Genomic DNA, 18,417 nt, shown 5'->3' on the forward strand with positions numbered 1-18,417 from the left:
ATTATGTTACCATTTTATAGTATCAATATAAATTTTTGCAATTTTAACATCTCCGTAGATCAGCTGCTTTTCCTAGAAAGTTCACGGAGGAGGTGTATGCAGGCTTAATTGTAGGCGTACTGGCTTCAATAGCCATAGCTAATATTAAATTACATTCAGCTTATTTATGGGTCCATAGAACACCCCTCGTACCGCTACTACTGCAGTAACGGAGGGAAATATATCAGCAAAATGTACTTATACGGTGGCAGCTGCCTGATGACTTCCCAGTTGATGGTCAATCAGTATGAGCCGTATAATTATTTTGAAATACTAGTAACCTCTCGCCATAATCAGGGTATGATCCAGACTTTATTTTGGAAAATGTGGTATCCTTGAAATCGTTATCTACCTTTACTCAATTAAAGATCTATGAGTACTTAACTACTTATGTCTTTGGTGATGCTGTTGCTAAAATTATATCATTCTAATTTAAATTTGAAAATACTGAGGAATATTTACCATTTTCAGCGTATTTTAATGCCTGTGTGATAGTGATAGTGGAAGAAGTTTTGACAAACTTCAGTGAATTTTCAGTCATGCTCAAAATTGATGGGAATGAGAGTGAGGGATTGGATTGAATTCAGATTGAATTAGAAATTCTCATTCTCTTCGCTGGCACGGAGCCAGGGGAGGAGATCGCGTAGGAGCCCTCAGCCCCCTCTGGAATTTTGCCGTTAAGGCGAATACCGGCAATATATCTGCAGAAGAAACCACTAGCCCAGCTCCTATTCTCTGACACTCCAATTTTAGATGCTTGTTGTTAAATTTTATAATAATTGCCAATGACCGAAGATGAATTTAACTTTAAGCCTTAAGTAAACGAAATATCTGGCTGATTTAATGACATGTTCTGATGCGTGCGAATTGGCATCTTGTATCTGTCTACGAAACTCACCACCCAAGCTCTCCCCGAAGCAAAGTTCAGCCTACTTGCCTGTCTCTTCGTCCCCATTTTCAGCAGGCTATTTGTAGTTAAATGAATTCATAAAATAAATATCTGCCCTAGAATACATTTATCTAGATCGGGAATGGAAATGGCCATGATTCTTGTTGTGCCATTAGGTAGCTTTAAATCTGTAGTGTTAGAAATCCACTTGTGATTGATTAATTCCTGTTGATATCCATGGGAAGGACTCGACAAATCAGCTTACAAATAAATATCTCCGGAAATGAACCCTCCGCGTATGTGAATGTCTTTTATGATATTTCATCAGCATTGCATTCTCGTTTAAATTTAAGCATGACTGAAGCACTGGCTTCGGGTTCTATCTCAAAGTAACTATCTTTAGTCTCTTTATAAGCCGTAATATTCTTGGAATTGTTTTCCTCAATGGAACTCATGACGGCAGAAGAGAAAGTTACCGTTAAATCCTGAATATTCCTCTACGATTTGCTAATCCATTCAAGCCCAGCGTTATTTTTGGGAAAAATAAAAGTATAATATTTGTAATTTCAAAATTGCTTTAGTTTTCAATTTAGTCATAATTATAATGGCAGCATCGTATAAAACCATTTCATTTAGAAATATAGAATGAAAAGTAGTTTAGTTCCGTATTTAATGGAAAAATCGGCACATTTTTAAAATAGCAGATCTTAAAATTCGATGTTGCTTAGAAGCAACACTGGGTAATAGTGGGCTAAATCGTTTTTTCGCGTTTATGGTCGTATCTAGTCTCATCTGCTGCGTATTTCTTCCGATTAGTGGCAATATGAAGCGTGGGGTATTGATTCATTCATTCAGAAAAGTAGCCTCAAGTTTATTTTAAGTTTGAATCCGGGCTCTGCGGGATTCTGAACATGCCTAAACCATGTACAATTGGGCCTAACGTATTCTACATTAAAGATGAAAGAAAAATATAAACTGTTGGACTCAAGGTCTTATACTGTACTCCATTTTTGTTGAAAAGATGAACTAGTGATTAAGAAAACCTAAACTTTACCTATAATCGTAAAAAAAACGCATTTATCTATGCCTTTGCTGATGATACTACGGCTGAAGTTAAAGGTAGGCGTCTAAAAGCGACGCATTTCATTTTTAATTTGTGTGCCGGTAAAGTCATCGAGCGACCTCCCTGTGAATGTGCTTCCCTGCCAGATAAAAAGATTAAGCACAGACTCATGGGCGAGGGTGGGTCCTTGAACCTAGTGAAGGCTACTGCTGAAGGAAGCCTTCGAGAGGCCCCACGTATCGACTCTACGTGCGTTCATTGCGGCAGAAGGAAGCCCACTTCCGCTTGTTCACTGATCAAGGAAGGTGTCGCTTAGACGAAGGGGAAGTCGCATCCTGGTAGTGGATAGCCGTAAGGAGGAAGAAGGAAAAGTGTCGTGATAGTCGAAAGATGTTCCGCGCCCAGCCTTCTGATACGCTTCACGAGGGCGCACTTTGTTGCCTGGGTTGCTTTCTGATGTGGATAGATCGGCGTGCATGGAATGATAATTGTTTGAGGTGTGGTGATCCTTCTTTCGACTTCGTAGTCAGTGCGGTTTGTATTCATTGGTGAATCCAAAAACCTTTCTATAGAATTAATCTTAGATTGGAGGTAATGAGGTCGAGACGGTTTACTTAGCAAACTCGAGAGTGGGATCATGCATTTTCAGCTGTTCTAACCCTCAAGTTCTCTACGAGGGCATGCGAACATTCCACGTTTCTCGTTTATCTTTTATGAATCCTTACAACTCTTTCACACTCCTGATGAGTTCTTCCCCGAAAAACTTCTCTATTGCGAAAAGATAGATTCGAAAGCGAAGCGTCCAAGAACAGAAAAATTTAAGAGAAATACTTAAGGTCTATCGGTAATTACTGAAAAGATGGGTTAATTATTCAACCGTGACATCAAATGTCTGAAAAATATTTAATTGCTCTCGTAAAAGGCAGAAAAGTTCACGCCTGGATATTCTTTTTGCTAATCACAGCCAAGAATGCTATTCATAGAATATCCAACCGAGAAGAAGGAAGTAGTGAGGAGGTCCTAATCGTGTGGGGGAAAAGAGAAGTCTTCCGTTACCCCATGGGAAAAGTAGAGCAACTTCATGAGGCATCATGGTCTGATGAAGATAATCGTCGATGGACAATTGACGGTAAAAAATGGAAGGAATGTCTCGTTTTAGAAATATAGAGTGAGCGATGGAGTATTTGAAAGGGAAGAAAGGCAGCGTAAGTTTGAAAATATCAGATTACCCGATAAGTGAGTGGAGATCTTCTTCGAGCTAATGTAGGATTCTGGACCTATTGTTAATTATGGTGAAGAAAATACCCAAAGGAATGGAACCTGTGATTTCGTTTGTCACATTATACATCACAATGGGTAATATTTAGCCCGAGAATGCCTACCTTTAACAAGATTGGCCCCGTAACAATTACTAGTACGATACATTTAGTTCACATGCTATACTTCTGATTGTAATTGGCATAAAGACCGTCGCACAGTCTTCCTTGTAATGTTATAATATGGTTAAATTTAGAGAAAGTAGTCTAAAAGATGTTAGAAGGTAGGCTTCCGCGGCGATGGTTTGATCTCTGCATTTCTTCAGGGTTTCTTCCGCGTCAGCTTGTTTGTAGACAACAGTTTCCTCTCAGTCAACCCCTTCGACCTGAAGACGCTGGCAGGATAACCAGCGAAACTGTTGTCTACATACAAGCTGACGCGGAAGAAACCCTGAGGAAAATGCAGAGATCAATCCTAAAGATGTATTGAATGCATCAATGCAATAAAGAAGGAAACAATTTAAATCTCGATACCATTCATAGGGAAGGGATGTTACAGCTGTGCAACAGTGAAGGTGTGATAGTTCCTCTGTGACCTGTATTCACGATCATTTTCGATTGATCAATGCCCTCTTCACTAAAATGGAAAATTGCTGATTCGATGTTCCTCTTGGCCCTCACCCGGGAGGCACGCCTCACTGAGTGGGAACCTATGTGTTAACCATGTATGGAATGTTTCATGCAGTGATTTCCCGGGGATCGTGATCGATTAAGCTTCCTTGAGCTTTCCAGAATTTAAAAGTTTTGTAATCGGCAAAATATAGGAATGAATATGTACTTTTACTTGCGAATATTTCATTTTTTATTTAATCCGTTAATGCCAGCACGTAAAAATTATGATTCTTATGTGCAAGCCTGAAATCGTGATTTCACAGTCACGCCTCGATGGAGAGTCACAGTGGTCAGTCCATATTCAAGCCTTTTCTCCGGGCATGATTCTTGGAATGATGAGGCTGATTTCACCGGGATCGAAGTTTTCCCAGCGCCAGCGTTAGGCAACTACTCCCTTTACTTACCTTGGATGGCCGGCCTAATTGACTGATTCATTCACGCATCCCCGTTAAGCCTCAACTACTCAAGATTATGGCGTAAAATCTTGAACGTTAAGTGAGTCTCAACCAAGAAAGGGTAAAATCCAGGAATTCATTATCAGCCTTTTACGCCATTAATGTTAAATTCTGTTTTCACAAGAAGAGCATTGACTGCGACGCATATGTTGATTATACTGCGGTTTTAATTTTCTTTCCAGCAAAATTTTGGATTGTATTATAAATTTTCAGATCCCCGGAAGATTCATCTACGTTTCAGTTTCATTCAGTTTTCAATTTTGATTTGTTGTTTTTTTTAAATAAAATTTGGATTCTGTCTTAGAGGATGTGTTTACCTTACGTTACTACTTACGCGCGCTAGATTATCAGTATCAGATTGATCTTAGTCATAATAGTTTCTGAGCAACCGCTGGAATTCACTTGCAAAAGCGATTTTAGCGGTACCCGTACCTCCATCTCCGGGGTTGTGTGGTGGTAATGAAGTGATATTGTTGAATGATAAATTCAACAGATGTTTGTTGCCGTATGAATTCGCGATACTCTTTTTGGTGCGGAGGTAACTTTTTGGTCGAATTCTTTCATTGAGAACGTACACAGCCAAAAATGCAAGCGACCCGAAAACAGTGGCGGATCTATAGGGGGGACGGTCTATAGCCTCCCCCTTGAGTATCCAATTTGGGCAAATTTTTTTCGGACCCCCACGACTACCGGGAGGTTACCCCGATTACCCCCACCCCCTTTTCCCTACCTTGGATCCGCCACTGCCCGAATAAGTTGAAACTACTCAGGAATATCATTATTATTAGAAGCCAAGAAAGTAGTGAATATCCTTTTTATCGTTATTTACATAACAATACTGTGCTCTCTGAACCATAATACAGTAAAGCTCTTGGGAATGAAGAAGCTGACTAAGTCGTTATTTTCCGGTTGTGCGCGCAATTTTCGGATTGCCCGGGATATTACCTACCTCTCAAAGTGACAGGTATCTACGTTAGGAAAGTTAAATTACGTAAAACGCGTTAGCTAAGCGAATAAGCGATAAGGTATTGATTAAAAATTCCTGTTGGAAAACCAGACTAACCTATGTCTTACTATACATTCTATAGCCATTGTACTCAAATTTGTTTTTACTGTGGTATATAAAAGAGTATAATTAAAAATATTTTTTCGCTCCAGGAAGGATAGCGGTTTTGAAATACCTTTAATTTTCTTAATGAAATTCCTAAAATGATCTGCATACCTGTACTTCAACCTGCCTTGGTGAAAGCTTTGAATTTAATTCGGTAGCATCATTAGACACCATAGAAAATGATAAAATATTTTACATGTTTAAATTTATTGGAAATCGTATTATTTTTTGCAAAACAAATAACTTGGTATGTGTTTTAACATACTTTGGTGTAAATCACTGCCTTTTCTCTAGTCATGTTAACCGTCACGTTTAAGTTCAAATGCCAATTACAAAATCTTTATTATCGGTTTCGTTGGCCTCCCCCTAATATTTGCGGTGTGAAGTTTAACGTTGGTGACATTATTTTGCCATTTTATTTCATTTAAAAAATGGAGGGGTTTGTGAATGCCCATTCATGTAGTATTTTTGAGGCATAAATCTCTATTTCTATTACGTGCCTTCGGTGGGTCCTAAGATCACTGAAATTTGCATCAATCTCTTCTATTATATTCCATTTTTCGAAATAAAATTCCTCCTTTTAATCACGTTTCGGAGCTTTTTATCTGATGAGCATGCTTTCCCATCATAGTCATCAACCGGAAAGTCTTCCATTTGAAAAGGAGGCTACAAAAATTACGCGGCGCCGGTGACTAGGCGCCGGCTGGATCCATAACCTCTTGTAGTTAGCAGTCTCAGAGAAAGTGTTCTCGGAAACCGAAAGCGAACAGGACAGGTTGCGGCGGAGATGTGGGTATCTGCAAGTCACGCCTCGTGGAACACCAGACCAGCTCCAGCGCCCAATGCTCTTAAACACATATGACATACCCCGCAAATGGAGAGTATAGGTGACCGTTATCCGAATGGAATCTCAAGGAAAAATGACCGTAGTTCCCACCAGCTGAGGTGGAAGGAAGATACTACCGAAGAAGCAACCAACGGCAAAGGCAAGGACGTCGAGGAGGGCAATTTGCCCAATGCCCCCTTCTTTGCCCTCCTTGGCGACAGCCTCTCACTCCCTCGTGTGATGAGGCGTCCTTGAGGGAAGGGGGAGAGATCTGAGGAATGGGTGGGGATGAGAGAGGGTGGAGCGCGAGAAATGCCCCCGTGGTGTGAGAAAGAATGGGGGCGTGAATGAGAAACCTATGCCCCGTTTCCACTTCGCTCTTCTTACGCTGCTTAACGCTGACCAGGGTTACCTTTCGCTGTGGAAACGGCGGCAGCGAAAACCGCAGTCAGAATTTCAGTCGGGGTTGGCTGACGCGGCAACGCGGATTAAAAATCGCACTGGTAACGTCAGTTTTATTTCATGACCGAGGGTCACTGGAAAAATGGTCTTTTTAAGGTCCTCATGCATGTAATAATATTTTTATAATAATATTTCACTTACATATTTTTCCTCTAATGATTTTCAGCTACACTGTGTGTATAAGATAGCTAGCATCGTTTAATTTCTGGAAACAAGTTGCATGATGGCGTAACGGCTGAAGAAGGTCTTAACGGGGTCTCGAAGTGCCATTCCCATATGTGGCTCGAAGAAGTATTTTGATGTCGCGGATTATATCATGTCAGAAAAGACAAAAAAATGATAAAAGAACAAAAAAATACGTAGATAATCGCGGTGGCGATTCTTTCCTCTTTAAGCATCGCATAGTTAATCATTACTTTCTAAGGTAGCATCACATTAAGATTTTTTTTAACTTACACTCTCCCCATCTACATCGCTTATACGTCCCATGTCTCATTCAATCTTGCCAGTTCTATACAAAAAATATTGCTTATCACTTAGCAGTTTACTTAGAACTTTCTAACTCTTTGGACACTGTAAACTCCAGAACATCGTTAAGGCTCACTCTTGAAGTTGACTTCACATGATTAGAGCATCAATAGCATTAACTTATTTTCAAATACATCTGTAGTTACGCTACTGAAAATGTCACTGAGTGTGTCCCTCGAAGTGCAGAATCTGGTCCTCTATGACTGTGACTGCATATTAATGACCTTTGGATTATACTGGGGCCTGGTATACTTCCTGTTACCTATGCTGACCATACTTATGTTTTCGTATCCCCACCATGGAGAACCTAATTTTTTGGTGAACCAACATCACTGGTATCGCGTAGACATTGATTTTGTTATTCTGTCATATAGTGGGACCTCAGAGCAGTGGAAAATCTCTAAGTTTTTTCGTTGCTTTCGAGTGTGGGTATGACATTGTAAACTTGTTGGTATAAGAATTCCGATGTGTGCGTAAAAATGGTACTATTTACTTGCGTAGTTACGTTGAAATCCTGCAAGAAGGGAAATGTAGTATTTTACTCATATCTTTGAGTGTAGGCAAGCCTAAGTCACTCAATATGCATATGTTAAAGGAGCAATTGAAATGAAGGAAACCATTAAAAATTGTGTGGTAGAAATGTATCCCTTCGGTAAATTCATTCATTAAACGAAATAAGCTTGCATGGAACGTCTCATGGGACTATTACCTACTTTTTCAGAGGTTCATCATTGCACCATTGCAGTTTATCCAGTGGAGGCTACTTAGAGGAAGTTATTTTTGTGCCAGCATTATGGGTAACTTTTCAAAGTTATCATGAAATGTGTCCAAATACAAAGTTGGCACGTATTATATTTTAGGTATCTCTCCACAAAAGCCGACGTGGATTCAGTTAACCATGTGCGCCGTGTTTGAGCTTTGAAGGAACAAGGAACTTGTTTCGATACGGCTTCTCTTTTCCAAGAAATCCGCTCCTCTGCATTACACTTCGATCACGTAAGCGTCGAAGTGCTTCAGCGATCTTCTCTCCTGTTAGTTTTTAGATATGGAACTCTATCGAGCCATAGTTATTTACCTCTTGCGTGGTTTTTTAAATGGCTATTTCTATGTTATTATGGTTATTCTATTTTTAAGTGTGTCTTTCCTGTTGTTTGAATGGAATGTCGTAACGAGGTGCTTTGAATCGTGGTAATCCTTGTTGAGACTTCGTAATCGTGTCATAGGGTGGAGTTTAACCATTAAGAAACACCGGCTTATTTGGTTTAAGCAAATATTCTGAAAATGTGATCATTCATTTAAAGTCATAGGTTTTTCTACATGAAGGTTTTTTCGCCCTGACAGTGATTTTTCACGGTTATTACCCTGACAATGTTAGACAGTCGGAAACTGTTCAGATTTACTTGCGAATTTTAACGTCCAGGGAATACCCTTTAATTTTATCTGAACAACTTTATACCTGTGTATTGTGGTGTTATATACTTCTGGAGGTTGAGGTACTATCACTATCAAAAGTGGGAACTTTTTACAAACAATATAATTTTTGATAAAGCTTAGAAATCTATCTCTCAAACCCTTCTATATAAAAATTATTTTATCATCTGATAATTCATTTATTTGTAAGATTTATAGTTTATTATCGAAGTATCCTAATCAAGAAATGTTTTGCTTTGCGGTGTTTTAATTGATGTAAATTGATACACCGAAGAATGATGAAGATAAAATGGATCGACCGTGCAATGAGGAAGTTCTAAGAAGAGTAGGAGGAAAGAGATGTCTTCTAAAAACCTTAAGGAGAGCACACGACAACTTAGTTGGCCACATTATGAGACATGATGGCCAGATGAAAACAATCGTCGAAGGACAGGTAGAAGGGTGACAGCCTTGAATGAGTTACATAGGACAGATTATAAAGGATGTTAAAGGGATGAAATACGTTGCTATGAAAAGGCTAGCGGATAGGAGAGAGGAATAGAGAGCTGCGTCAAGTCTTTACTTAGGATTGTTATCTAATGATCATGATGATGATGGTACGAACAGATAGAGAATCGAAAATGGAAGCTGTTAAACCTAATTTCGGTTTTTTGCTATTTCATATCCTCTACCTCCAATTGTAACTCCTAAAATAATGTGTCTGAAACCTTGAAATACTTTTTTTTCTGTTATAATACTAGGGATTAGCAAAAGCAAGGGATCATACTAGGAGTCTTCAAGGCTCCGAGGATTTTTCCAGGTCTTGGAACAACTCCAAGATCTCTAGTGTATCATGTTAGTTTATTAACACTGGGAAAAGGATCCTAAGTTAATCGTAGGGTTAATCATTAAGAGATAAATTCAACCCGTATCGGAGGCTGTGGATACGGTATTTGGCCCCCTCGCAGCTGCAAAGAGTGATATCTCAGGAAGTATATCAAATGTACAATTGACTAAAATTTGCGTAAGCGTAGTTAAAGCTTAATCACCACGAAGAACACCGTCTCTTCAACAGCCAGAGCAGTCGACCTTCGCTAGGAATTCGGACCAAATGTTCAGATGACAAAGTTAGATTAAGCAATAGTATTTAGCGGAGATATTTCCAAAATAATATAATTAGTGGTAATTATTGATACATAATCTAAACACTTACTCTAATTAATTTAAGAATAAAATCATTAATGACTATTAGTTGTACGGGCCGTGTGAAATAGCCTCTGGGGGCACGTGCTGGCCGCAGGTTGACAACGCTTGCTCTTGAAGATCCAAACCGCTGCTCTGGCGCACCTCTTCTCAACAGATTCCCCTGTGCACCGGTTAAGATCAGCTTCCCTGGTGCACCTGATTTTTATCGAGCGTGAACTGGTTCTTAGAAAAACGAGACCCCGGAATCAGTACTTCGGGTCACCGCCCAGCGGTATCACCTCTTCCGCAATGACCATCAAACAGAATTGTAGCGAGAATAAATTACCGTCCACCGTGTTTCACTTCAATGAATAGTGAAAAATTTCAAACACTATAAGTACGAAGTCACCGTTATGAGAAATGAGAAATACTCTACCGTAAAACTATCAATTTCAATGTAGAACATGCATCATGTTTTTATTTGTGACAAGCGAACATTTTTTTATGTATAAAATACGATAAACTTTCTCCATGAGATATTGATTGTCAAACAGCCATTTGAAGTGAGACTCCCTGCATTCATTGTTGGAGGATCCGGAATGACGTCAACCTTTCCGAATTACTACCCGACAGCAGTCTGTCGCTGGGCTGTCAACTCACCTGAACGGGTTATTTTATTTATTTATTTAATTTCTAGCTACCTATGTAATCATGTTATGCCACTAAGGTGGTAGCGTTATGAGTAGCATCAACGAAAAATTCTTTTCATCTCAATATTTCGTTTTTATTTTTTCCAGTGACGTTAGCGTGTAATGATGCAACTCAATAACATGCATAATAGCGCTGTCATTTCTAATCAAAGTGTAAGTAATGCATCATTCTTAATTGTGCTAAAGCATCTCATAGTGCCTACTAAGGTATAATTGGCTGAAAACTATACGGAGAAATTTAGAATAAAAAATACGTTCTCTACAGATGTTTAGTATAATTTAAGTCGTCTTGTGATGCATATATTCTTGATATTTTAAAAACAATCTTGGGACCACGTACGTCAGTAATTTTGTGCCCAGGTTGGTGGAATGTTCAGTGTTCAAGGGAAAATTTGTGATGGGCTTGTTTTACATATGTTTGTAAAAGTATGGATCAAACGTCGAGAAGATTTAACCTGGAAATCGTCGTTATTTTTGCGCCACAAAATGGTGAAGCTGCTCTCCGTGCCGTGAGCTTGATGCTAGCGGTTGCGGTGCGTCTCGTCCATGTGGCCGTTTCGAGTTCTCTTCTAATAGGTACCGTTTGAACTTTAATGGACATCTTTAACTTTAGTTCTTTATTTAAACTTCAAAATAAAAATAAACCTCATTCCGAGATACCGTGAACAGTTATGTCTCATAAAAGGCTCCGGGCGCAGTAATATATCCTATGATTGCACCCCTTAACTGTAATCATTCACCTATTTAAGTCTGGAAATAACTGCTATAATCATCAGTAATTTTAAGGAGGATATTCTTTACAGGTACAGATGAATAAACTAAAAGTATTTTTTTTTACTCTCTAACAGTAGAGTGAATTTGTCCAATGCATGTAATTACTCTCGGCTGCATTTCCTCTGTAGAACTTGTCGTCATCATTGACTCTGAATAATATGGTGTATATTAAGTTCTTGAGTGAAAGAATGCATGCTTCAGGCGTTCGAGCAGATACAGCTGCTTTGTTTCCGGATTTTTAATTGAAGTACTTAAAATCAGTAAAGCCGCATATCTCGAATGTTTAATTTTGTAACTTCGAAGAAAAAACTTAAAATGTTGACGACAAGGTCACCCTCACAACCGAAAATCACATTGTTAATTCTTTACCTATCTAGCGATTTGATCGTTGGATTATTCTTCCTCATAGGATAATCCTCTAAAATCGGTGGCACATAAATGGCTTTTCCTGGTTTCGCTATTTAGTGGGTCCTTTTCGCTTCTATAGCGTTAAGGTGTTTTTCCCCGTCCCGTCCCTTCCTTCCCTATCCTACCCCAGAGGCGTCGACGGGCTCCTATCGCGGCGGCGCCTCTTTCCTTTTTCCCTCCTCTCCGCCCCCTCCCCGCGTGATCGGGCGTATAAGTCTCTGACTTGGTTCCCGGCCCCGGTGTGTTGTATCCTCGAAGGGCTCCCCTTGAGCCCTTATTCTCTTGTAATTCTTTACCCTAGATTGGTCACCATTAACCTCTTACGGTTGATATACATATGTTCGAATTTATGGGGAATACGGGGTATACTTTAAGTAATTTTTATATGTAATTCAACGTATTTTATAAGGATATTTTCAAAGATTTGATGAAATCGAAGTGTGATCTTAAGATTTATTATCTCAGCACGCTCTGCATCTCACGTCTCTTGTCCTCCAGTGCAGCTGCGTTATTCTTGCTACAAGCCCAAAAAACGAACTTAGTACGCATGAATGAGTACCGGCGCTTTAAATTTATTGCCTACACAAAGGATTTTTATTTCCTTATGTAGCTGGATTAGATCTAGAAGAAAAAAACTGAAAGTTAAACTATGAAATCCTCTAGTTAACTGCGTGCTTGTACGAATTTTGGGAGTTTTAAGATCATTATTTTGTTTAACTTTACAAATAATTTTTTTATTGATAAAGGAAGGAAAATAAGGCACAGTTAATTGTTTCATAATGAAAATTAAATAAAACTTTGTAATTCCGTATTAATATTTAATATACGACCTAGGTTTCGACGTGGCTCATCATCGTCAGTTAGAAATGCACAGAAAATAAGGCATATTGGCGAGCTAATAGTTTCGATTTACCTATTCAAAAATTGTTTGATAGAATTAGATGACACTTCTTCTAGTAACGTCCCAATTGGAAGCACGGCAAGAATTATGAAATCTGGATTTTCGAGGTATCCGAGAAAATTTAACTTGGTCTCTTTCGTGGAAGTTCTGTAACTTTCATCTCACGAATGCAAAAGTACTACCAAAGGTTGTATTAAGCGAGGTAGTAAAGGTTCAAGGTTTCTGGGACTGTTTAAGTCCGTCTCTCAAATAAAACTTAAACTTTTATTGAATCATATAGCTATTTCCATTACTGATAGGACTAAACCACCGATATACTTGGAAACCTATAGTTGTAGACAATCTGAGGGCTTGGGAAGAACTTATGATGACTAGGCTTTTTAGAATACCTCATAAACCGAAAATATCGCTTACTATCCCTGTAAGATATTGAAAGGGTGATGTCATTTCCGTAGTAGTTGATTTTTCCTGCATTCTCGCTATTCTTCTTCATTTCACATTTTGTTTCCTGGATTATTAATCATTGCTTACGATGCTAATTTGTTACTTGAACCTTATCAGCCTCTTCACCGCTGCCGACCAAAATTTTTCCGCAATGGATGTCACATCTCCTCTTTCAACAAGATAGCGCGATTGGCTTTCGTTTAAGGTGGCGCAATGTGATTGGCCTCCGAAAAATCCCGGATGCCTCATCGTTTCTATCATTTAGTAACTCTTTTGGATACCGTATCCTATGGCTTGTCTTCTTCGTAATTCACTACTATTCAAATTTAACTTCTAGATCCACAGCTTTGGTTCGTAACAGCGATATTTATTAAGGATCGTATTATCTTTAACACGACGGGAAAGAAATGAGTTGTAATATTGTGTCAAGGAATTCCAGGAACCGATAAATTATTCACTTTTCTGATGATAGTTTTTATCTCTACATAGGACGGTGGAGTTGTGGCTTAGAAAATACCTGACGATAGCGATCGCAACTGCGAGTAAGTATGTGCTTCTGAGGGAAAAATTTGGGGTTCCTAATTGCATTACTTTTATTTGTAACGTCCCGAGGTCACGCTGCATCGGTTCATCCTCGGTTCGTGTTCCATACCACGGCGGGTAGTTGATGTTTCGTAATGTCATTCGCCGAATGGCAATCAGTGGCTCGCTGGATGGGGTCATGTTCGAGGAGAAATGGTTCTGCTGCACGAAAGGTTGAGTGGCATGCCAAGGTGGGATTCCTCGCAGGCTCCGCATTTCCGAGAAGAGTGTGCTGAGCGAAGACGAGGACGGCCCGACCGACCGGTTGGAATTGTGAATTGGGGGATGGGAGATGGAGAGAGGTCGAGGAACATTCAAGATACGCTTGGCCAGAGGTAGTGGCGGCGACGAGGCGGCGATGCAAGAGTGTCGTCATCCTTCATTCCGCTTGATCTTTTTCTTCAGGACTCTTCCGTTTTCGTTTGCGAAATTACTCTATACTTGGAAAAAATGCCTCTATCAGATGCCCAAGAGGTGTTTCAATCTCCGTTTTTCAGGCACAAGTAAAAAATAGAATCCGGATCGTTCCGGAAGCCCATGTGGGGAATCCAGGGCGCTAATTGACTGTGAGACTACTCATGGGATTGGAGTGGGCTCTGCTGAAGGCCCGGGGCCGTATGTTGCCGCCGGACGTCGCCAAAGATGGAGCGATCGTGACGTTTTTGCACCCCTCCGAATTGGAGCATCCGCGAGGAGGGGAAAGAAATCCTGCTCCGAGGCTGTTTTGAGGAATAAATAACTTGTCCGTTTTTTTTTTGTGAGCGGGATATGGGTCTGAAGTCAAGACTAAATAAGCGGCACGTCCGGAAAGCATACTTGCCCTCGTGAGTCGTTCTTGCTAAAAAAAAAATCCTTCGAAGGTGTTTATTTAAGTTTAAATAATTTTGAATAGAATCTTAGCCATTATTTATGATTATGAATTAAACTGATTCCAATTTTACGTATGAGCACAATGTAATCGAAACAAATGTAAACTTGTAGACCTTATTAATTCGAGGCGAACATTGCTTCGGGCATAACCACCAGTTCAAACCTTACCTCAGGCGTATTACCCCCCCCCCCCCCATTCACTTAGCGTGCATTGTAGCTTCTTAAAGCCTCTGAGATAATAGCTAGCGTATTGAGTGTGGACATATTTGGCTCGTTCGTTGCCGTATCTTTGACTAGTCCGTAATCACGAGACTCGTTCATGTCGTATATCTAGCTTAAGATATTTGAAAGTTTTGCTGTGAGATTCTTAAAGGATTAATTAAGATTTATACTTTTAGTTCTATGGTGGTTGTTGAAAAACATCAGTTCAACAACACAACTGTTAAGAATCCTGCATTCTCATTTTATGTGTGAACGTTTGATTTTGCTGCAACCTGGAATATACTTGCTCTCTGCGTTTGCGCTATTTAGCATAAAACGTCATTTTGTGTCGCGCGCTTGTAATGTCTCCAATCGATTAAAAATGGTTAGGTACATTCGACCGAAAAAGTTACCTCGTTCTATTTGACTTCACATGTGTTCTCTCTATAGACATGATTTCGCTTGGAATTTTCCACCTTCTGTTGCATTACGGTTAACGCCCATTTCGTCTTTTGGGTCAATATCGTTATTTTAGCCACGTCATAAAAATCACTGAGTATTGTAATACTTATTCTTTTTGCTTTGACGTGCTACTTTATTCCTCGAATTTTCTCGCCGAGCAAGTAACCGGGAAATTTCATTGAAATAATATACCTATGGAATGTAAACATATCTACGTATTACATGGATTTTTCCTTCATTTGTCCGAAGGAGTGTCAATGCGGAAAGAAGTACTTGGTGTTTTTTTATTCGTTTACAGGAGCGAAGCTTTTTCAACTGTTGACACAAGCAGGCGTGTTTGGCTTCTGAGACTACAATAAATTTAAGGTCATTTAAGGATTGCTTAATGAGCACTCTGTGGCTTGTCTTTAATAATTCAAATGATGACCCGATTATTAGGCATTTCAGGGACACCTGTTAACCACACAGGAGTAGGGTAGTGTATTGGGAGTTCAAGGACGAACGGGCCAATAGAGTTGACTAGAATATTTGATGAGTGTCTGCAGTGAATGGTCATCGCGAAAACAATTGATTAGATATTCTATATGTTTAGTTACCTTATTTTACCGTAGTTGCAATTTTTATTAATTTACGGGGTGAATTTCATCCGAAATGATTATGACATTTGCACGTTATAAATGGCGCGCTTGGTGCTGTCGGTGCCGTCTCTGCGTTTTTTCCCTTAACTTTACAGAAGAGCGCGGTGTGATCCGAACGGCCGGAAATCAACGCGTGTATATCAAGGAGGTTGTAAATATTTGGAGGCGTAGTTTCCGAGTTTTTGGCGTGGTCAAAGTTCCGCCATCTTAGTTTGACAATTTTTGGACTTAGTCTCCGACTGATATTTTGAGGTGACTAAGTTTTGTTCTAGAAATGAACTAAATTAAGTGAAAAATGCTACCATAATCATTAGTAGTTCGCCGGTGATTGTGATAGCCTTTTCTCATTATTCGCGATATTTCTATTAATGTATTAACTCTGAATCTGTCACTTTCCTAGTGGAGATATCCTTGAAAATATAATATACGTTATTACTGTATTTCTTAATTTCCGTTGGCTATAATAAAATTCAATATCTGTATAAGTGCTGTTAAATGACTAGTTTACTCTCTTAAAATTTTATTTTCAGCTGAGCTGGTTGTAGAACGTAACCGTGGTGAGTGATAATAATTTTTCCCTGGGAAAAGATATTTTAGTCATAACTTTGCGAAGCCGACCAATGAAGTAAGAAAAAAGGTTTCAATTGTGCGTTCCATAGTTTATTTCAATGTATTAACGAATAATGACAAAAAATTTCACCAAATAGTAAGAATTGACCATTATGGGATTGTCGATGTTTTGGTCAAAGTGGGCGTGGCTTGTCCTACCCTAGCACCCTCATCCCGGCCACACTTCGCTCCACGCTCGAAACCACTGGTTACCCCTCCATATATTTACAACCTCCTTGGTGTATGTATTAATAAACCAGTTCGTGTTAACACCCTGACCTGTGTCTTTAATTACCTTAATCGTTCGGCTTTATTGTTAGGTCATACTCTTGCTCTAAATTCAGTTTCTAGGCCGCTCTCTCACGTAATTAGCACTAAGGGATATTAGATACATTTTCTGTTCGCTGGTGCACTGCGATGTTAATTAAATTCTTAACAATCTAAGGAAAGTACCAGGAGGAAGTTAATAGGAATGGTGACAAGGATAAGGTGTCTAGTCGTACAATTATGCCTTTCCTAAACCGATAGTTGCCTTCACCTTACTCCCTTTGCTAAAAAGGTGAGACAGTCTTCTCAGTCCGTTCTCGGCTGACATCGAAGCAGGAAGTTGATGAAACTCAATAAATTCCTTTTACAAGTCACTTTATTCCGGACATGTGTTGAATATTTGAGGTAAAAATGGGCATTTAAATTATTTCTCTAGTTTCTAGTGACATTATTTTTTCCTGGTTGCTCAGTACCATATCTTTTTCATTACACTGAATATTTTTATGTAAATAAATAACGTTGATTTAGGTAGCATTAGGTAAAAAGGTCGAATTAGTTTGCTTTAGATAATTTACTATGCTCCTTTCAATGAATACACTATGCGATCTATATTTTTCATAAATAATATCAATGTGTGTGCAATTTTAGGGGATAATTTTATCAAATCGCTTTTTACCAGTGATCAAGTAAGTGGTTAAAAAAATTTATTTTGTTCAAGGTGTGGTGGGGGATTAATTTCAGTAGTTTTTTCATATATGCTGAAATTCTATCTGCAGTCTAATTTTTACTTTGCAAAGAATACTATTAACGCGAGGCCAAAAGAAGTGCAAGCCCGCATTCTGCATTTTCAATTTTTACCAATACGTCACCTTTTTTCGTTGTGTCACCTAGGGGAATTGCGAGCCTTAGTCTTTGAGGAGCCCTCTAGAGCTTCGTACTTAGCTGCATTGAAAAGATATACTTTTGTTTATTACATTGAATAAATTCCAGTATACCAAGCAAGCACAGTGGCCAGACTAATACCTGTATGGGATGGTGATGCTTTTTTGTATACTATTACCTTTTTCCTGTGGTGATACATTGGTACGCCTAAAAGCTGCATGGGCCGCAAGGATTCTACCAGTCGATTTGCGAAGGAAATGATTGTGTATTCAGCAAGATGCTAATGAGTCTCGCTATTTGAACTGGTTGCAGGACTCCAGTACGGATCTTGAGGTGATGTGGGTAGGAGGTAGGGTGGGAACAATGGTTGGCGTATGCGGGGCGTGGGCTCAAACAGAGTTCGTGGGAAGGAAGAGGTGGAGGGCTGATAGTCGGTGTGAGGCGGAGCGGATGGAGACGAGAAGAGATGGGAAGAAGCGGCGAGTTAGCTGCGGGTGCGTTGGAAAGGAGTGAGGTCGCTCTCTTGCCTGGGCGGGACAAGGGCACGCGGGCGGGGGAAGCGTGGTGGAGAATTTTTGAGAACGACGGACACGAGGGATGGGAGGAGGTATGGCCTGCCGGCTGGCTGGCCGCGGAGGGGGAAGAGTTTGGATCCAGGAGGCAGCGAGAGGGAATCCTCCTCAGGAGAATTTAACGGAGGGGGTAAAAGGAATCGAAGAAGACGGAACGGCAGGAGTGAAAGAGCCTCTTTTTCCCGCTGTGACTCAGTCAGC

At 39.7% G+C, this 18,417-nt stretch overlaps 1 protein-coding gene across 1 annotated transcript in view; it reads left to right on the forward strand.

Annotated features, from left to right (window-relative positions):
• The window catches only part of LOC124158018 (tyrosine-protein kinase Src42A), a 75,780-nt gene that overhangs the window by 25,144 nt on the left and 32,219 nt on the right, over window positions 1-18,417 (forward strand). The window lies entirely within an intron of this gene.

Source organism: Ischnura elegans, chromosome 1 (genome assembly GCF_921293095.1).
Source record: "Ischnura elegans chromosome 1, ioIscEleg1.1, whole genome shotgun sequence".
In the NCBI taxonomy this organism is placed as follows: Eukaryota; Metazoa; Arthropoda; class Insecta; order Odonata; family Coenagrionidae; genus Ischnura; species Ischnura elegans.